Consider the following 6,232-nt stretch of genomic DNA (forward strand, 5'->3'; position numbering starts at 1 on the left):
CATCTCCGTTAGAATTCTGTTTAGATGAAGGAAAAAAGGACCTTTGTTCCAACGGGGGCATAAATAGAACCAGCTCCCAAAATAGGATCACCGATTTTAAGCTTGGCAAAAACAACTGACCTTCTTCATCTGACCAGGACTGTAGTATTTGACATTGCAGTGTTTTCCGTATCAGAATGGCTACACCACATTTTCTAGTAATAGTATGGAATATAGGATCTCCTGACACGTGAGAAGGAGGTTTGCAGCTGTAAAGAATCTAGCCTACCCAATCTTGTTTGAATTTTTCTGATTCTATACCAGATAAATGTATCTCTTGAATGAGAGCAATATCTGTAAGTTTGGAAGCTGAATAGGAAAGAATGTTCTTCCTTTTAATGTAATTAGTAAAGCCATTGACATTGATGAACACAATGTGCATAGAACTACTTGTCATAATGCTGATTGGAAATGTTAGAGTATGTTTGTATTGAGTGAGAATGGATCAAAAGGGTAAAAAGCAAAATGAAGATTGATAACAAATGTGGAAATGTAGTAATGGAAAATTACTGAAGCGAAAAAGAAAAAAAAACCTATCCAGAGTATAATTAACCTGTAACCAATAGGGGAGAAAACAAATGTTGGCATAGTGCTTACTAGTGGGCGTAGAAAGAAATCAATTTGGTTATCTTGCAGGTAAGAAGGGATTATTTGTAATGTTTAGCTGTTCTGTTGGTTTCATCCAAATTCTTCTTAAACAATGTGGCTCCAACCCCCGGTCTATAACAGGATGCTGAGTTCCTTTGCACTAAAGAACCAGTTACTCCCTATTTTTATGTCTTACCAAAAATTCATAAAATACAAAGACCACCACCCGGAAGACCTATCATTTCCGGCATCGGTTCCATTCTGGAGCCCTTGTCACAGTTTGTTGATTTCTTTCTATGCCCACTAGTAGGCACTATGCCGTTTGTACAGGACACCAAAGACATCCTCAGGCTTCTTAGAGAGATTCCATTTGATCCTCACACTGACTATCTGGTATCCTTTGTTGTGGAATCACTCTGCAACTGCATCCCACAAGACCAGACTCTGGCCACTGTTGAACAACTGCGTCAATGTGCATTGTGCGTCAACTGTAGAGAAGTAATCAGAAACAGCGTTTTAAATTAAATAAACATATGGATACACATTTCCCTCGGTTCTAAAATATTAGTAACCGTAACTGGTACCAGCGGGCAGGTGAAAATAAACACCACAGCATTCTTGAACTAAGCGCGTCACGTTGAAGTACAGTGGCACCGGTGGTGGCTCCTCCATTGGGGCGTTTGGGCGCCGCCCCACTGCTTTCTCGCAGTGCGAGAAGGCAGAAACATAAATGGTAATAACTATCATTTATGTTTCTGCTTCTCGCACTATGAGAAAGCAGAAGTGCCTGGTTGGGGGTGGGCGGTCCTGCTCGAAGGCAGGGGGGGGAGTGGCCTGGCCACTGTTGTGCATACTGACTGTTTGGCCGGCCCTGGGGCTGACCAAACAGTCAGTATGCGCAACAGTGGGCAAGCCACTCCCCCCTGCCCTCGAGCAGGACCGCCCACTCTCCCATTTTCTCTATGTGGGCTGCTGCATGCAGCAGCCTACATAGAGAAAATGGCCCGGGTGGGGCGCTCTCAGAGTCGCCTCACCAGTTGTGATTGGAGGAGGGAAGGGAGGAAGGCTGCCTTAGCTGATGACGCGAGGAGAGCTGCAGCCGGCGGGCCTGGAATTCGAAAACCCAGGAGTCAGGACCAGACGTCGGGAACCTTCCAGAAGATGGCGCGGAGCGGCGGGACGGTAAGTTTTATTTTATATTTTTCTTCCCATTAAACCCCTTCCGCTTCCCCCCCCCTGCGCGGCGCGATGACCCAATTTCAAATTACACCCCCCCCACCAGCCTGTAATGCTGGCTGCGACTTCTGGAATGAGTGGCACACGCAGACGTTGTAGTGAGTTATTATAAAGTGTTCTGAGGATGTTGAAATGAGAGCCAGTGCAACATTAGGACCAGTGTGGGACAGTGTCTGGGGGTGGTCACACATAAGACCACAGTAAGGCACCACAGTGCAAGAGGTAACCTCAGAAAAGCCGTTGCTCAGGGTGAGGGCCCAAACGGCAAAATATCATTTTGTTTGGAGCTCCACAAATCCTTACAGCCGTGCTGGTTGGGTGAGATCCGGCTTAGTAACCAGAGCTGCCGACGTTGGAGTCTGTGGGGTGCAGGCATACTCTGAATACCTGTGCCTGGCTCAGATTTTGAGAAACTGCCTCAGCCCAGAACTCATTGATTGCCACCTTTCTGCATATCAGGCGCCAGAGAGCGCGGAGTCACAGAGTCTTTTTATTGAACTTTTATTATATTGCAAACTCGACCGAAGTATTGGAGCGCTTCCACTTGGTTTACGAGTCATGTAAATTAGGCAGCAAGTGTCAGTTACATTACACCAGGTCCAGACCAGGAAACACATTCTTCTGACTGTCTTTTCTTACCTGTTGCTACCTGTACTGCTGTGGTGATGGTATTAATTTTACAGGAGCAAAAACATTCGAAAAAACCTTCGAGAGATGGTGGAGCACTACTGCTAACACAGTTTCAGTTTAATCATGAAACTGTAAATGTGTCTTCTTGGCTGAGGCTGGCATCTTTCTCCACCTCACGAGCTTCCAGGCCCGGCATTGATTCATTTATGACGATCCTGTTTATGGATCCAAGCGCCACCAGTTCTCAAGGGAGAGGGTAAAGGGAGACAGGAGGAATCCTGGAATTATGATTCTATAAACTACTAAAGACTAAAAGTCTTGTGTAGTTTTAGAATCATAACTCAATTATTATTTTAATGTAATCGGAGTACTCTGGTATTGTCTTTGGTTTGCTTCATCCAGTCACATCAAGGCTAGTGTGTCAAAAGAAGTTGTATATCTGGAGTGTTTAATCCCTATATGTTCCTAATCTTATGGTACTCGTGCTGTGTCAGGGCGCTTGTTTGTTGGAGAAATAGTGGTGCGGGTGTCTCGTGGCTGTGATTCCCTTATGTTCTTGTAGGGGTGGGAGCGGGGCTGGCTTTAGCGCTGGTGGCTCCTGGGGCGATATTGTTTGCCCCCTACCTCCCCAAAAAATCCCTCTTTCTCCACCCATTCCCTCCCTACCAAGCTCCATCAGTGTCTCACAACTCCCCTGTAGCCCCTTTCTCACATGCTTTCCCTTTGTTTAATTAATGCTGTGTACTGTAGAGTTTCAGAGCCCTTTGCATCACACACTTTATACAGAGACAATGGATTAGAAGTGATGTGTAAGGCAGTGCATGGTAAATGTTACCTAAAACAAAGAGGACTACATAGTGCAGGTGTCACATGTCCTCTATACTGTAGACTGTATAGTTTAATACTGACTGCTTGGTCTGGTGCAGCAGCAGCACAAACTCATAATGTAAAACGGAACACAGTGGTTGTGTTGACTTTAATAATAAGAATTAATTTCTACTCAAATGATTTGAACCCACATTAGGATGATGACTAAAGCAAAAAATCATAACCCCCTTAGGTCGCTCTGGCTCGTTTGCTCCGCCACCAATTTTACGCCCTTCCACTTTCAAATTTCACCAGCCGCCACTGAGTGGCACCAATTCACAAGTGGAAAATCTGCGCTCGTAAATACACTCCCAGGAATGGATGTCGATGTGGCAACGCGTCAGCTCTTTCGTAAATTGGGGCAGCGGCCAGTGTGGCACCTCTTATTTATACAGGAGATTGTTGCAGTGGCACCAGGCGGGCAACGGCAACTAGAGCCACATTTCGGGGGGGGGGGGCTGAAAAAGATTGGGGGGGGGCTAAGTCTTCCAGCCATAGGCAGAGTGGCTGTAAGAAGGGATGAAAACACAACAGAGGCCTCATTCACGAGTAAATGGTCTCTTAAAGACCTGTGAAGTACTCGGGTGCGGCTGCAATTAGACGGACGCCAGCCCGCGAGGCTGTCTCAGCCGGGCTGACACACATGACGGGGGGGGCCTAAAGCCCGGTGAGCCCAATGGGTGTTGCACGCCTGAGTGGCACCGTAATAACAGTCGATGAAGAGTACCGCAATAGCGCGCACCAGGCATTTCAACACGTGTGGCGCCCGAATGATTCACTCACTCATCACAGAATGCGGCGAAAGCGCGGACGAACAAACACTTTTATGAGTGCAGCATCGGAGAGATTGGAACTGGAAGTTGCATTTTCTAAATTTGCACAGCTATCACTCTACAGAGGAACAAGATAAAGGTAGAATTAGGAAGTCTGGGTACCTGCAGTTCCGGAGACTGACACGGAGTAAGGGGTGCAATGCCCCATTCACTGGTGAACGTTCAGAGTGTTAGTGACAAGAACACATCTGCGCGCGCAAGAGACCCAGACATTCAAGGCTGAGATTTCAGTGCTCGGTCACAGTTGTTTCTAACAGGTCAAGCGTGTGTTCATTCTGCGCAAAAAACACGATTCCCCCAGTCCTTGTTTCACAAGCTCATGAAACATGTACGCATGCCCGAAGAGCTTCACTCAGTGGAATGACGTCACAGTTTCCACCAGGACTGACTTCCTTCCACGTTTAGGAAAGCGCAGAATTCGCAATTCTTGATGCAGTGGCAGTCTGGCTAAGTTCCTGCTTACACAAATCCCGCAAACACATATTCACCCGTCCACTCACTGCCTCTCTCATGTTCTCAATGCAGTTTCTGAATATAGGACGCCACATTACTCCAAGAACAGGCGGAGTGGTCGAAAACGTCCTGTTTCGTAGAGTCCAATCAACATGGAAAAAATATTGCTCTTGATTGAGAGACAAGAAAAAAAAGTGCCTCCAAATCGCTGGATATGGGAGAAGAGATTACGGGCGGAAATGTGTTATTTTCATTGTCACCTCTAAATGTAGTTTGTAATTAGGAATGACTAAAACCACGGCGAGCGACTCATCAAAGTACAAAGATTGAGAGATTTGGCACCTGGCTCCCCCAACAACAGCAGAGCTAAAACGCTTTGCCTGTTTTGAAAAACAACTGATGATAATGCGCACTCGTAAGGGTTAGCGCTGTTTGCAAGTGTTAACCATAAATCACGGAGTATGAGGCGTCTGACCCTGCTTTCCCTTGGTACGTCACTGAGGGCCAGTCCACTGCCTCGGGTACCTGCAGCAGGGGCGCTGGTTTGGACTCACGCACATTGCTTGTCCCTTACCTGGTGTCTGAAGAGGTCACTGCAGGTACAGGTGCTTCGGTCCGTGCTCGAAGGATCTCTGCACAGTGCACGCCTCTGTGCACAGACACTCTGCTCTCAGTCAGGGCCAGGCCATTGCCTCAGGTACCTGCAGCAGGGGCGCTGGTTTGGACTCACGCACATTGCTTGTCCCTTACCTGGTGTCTGAAGAGGTCACTGCAGGTACAGGTGCTTCGGTCCGTGCTCGAAGGATCCCTCTGCGCAGTGGATGCCTCCACACGCAGACACTCTGCTCTCAGTCAGGGCCAGGCCATTGCCTCAGGTACCTGCAGCAGGGGCGCTGGTTTGGACTCACACATATTGCTTGTCCCTTACCTGGTGTCTGAAGAGGTCACTGCAGGTACAGGTGCTTCAGTCTGTGCTGGAAGGATCCCTCTGCACAGTGCATGCCTCCACACGCAGACACTCTGCTTTTAAAGAGCCTGGAATGCAACCGTGGGAGGAGGCAGAAGGGGGGAGGTCCCACTGCACACTGACTACTCCTAGGGTGACCAACTGGTATTGGTGCAAATTCAGGACGGTGAGTGTAAAAATTCAAGACAAAGGGTCAAAATTCAGGACACAAATTCAGGACAAGAGGTTAAAATTCAGGACAAATCTTCAGGACAATAAGTAAGTTTTACAGACACATCAGAGGAGGTCGTGCAATAGTATATAAATTAGCCCATCCATATCCAAACATATTCAACCATTTGCAAACCTATCCATCATGTATCCTTCCATCTATCATTTCACTCATCCATCCCTTCATCCATCCTTTCACTCACCCATCCATTATTCATCCATTCACCCTATCCATCTGTACACTCATCCATCCACTCTTCTACCCATCCATCCATTCACTCATCCATCCAGCCATTTACCCTTCGCCCATCCAGCCATCCTTTCACTTACTCATCCATCCACCCAGTCACTCATCCTTCCATCCATCCACCCTTTCAGTCATCCATCCATCCTCCCTTTCTCTCTCCAT

At 47.3% G+C, this 6,232-nt stretch overlaps 1 protein-coding gene across 3 annotated transcripts in view; it reads right to left on the reverse strand.

Moving 5' to 3' along the window:
• LOC146863774 (uncharacterized) overlaps positions 1 to 5,660 on the reverse strand; it is a 142,352-nt gene extending 136,692 nt beyond the window's left edge. The window contains exon 1 of one of the 3 annotated variants that reach the window (XM_085627976.1): positions 5,575 to 5,660. The gene's annotated coding sequence lies outside the window, so the exon portion shown is untranslated. Of the gene's footprint in view, positions 1 to 5,220; positions 5,285 to 5,396; positions 5,528 to 5,574 lie in introns of those variants that run through there. The other 2 variants (XM_085627984.1, XM_085627982.1) reach the window with 2 other exon arrangements.
• Positions 5,661 to 6,232: the final 572 nt, after the last annotated feature.

This window comes from Triturus cristatus, chromosome 2_1 (genome assembly GCF_964204655.1).
Source record: "Triturus cristatus chromosome 2_1, aTriCri1.1, whole genome shotgun sequence".
Taxonomy (NCBI): Eukaryota; Metazoa; Chordata; class Amphibia; order Caudata; family Salamandridae; genus Triturus; species Triturus cristatus.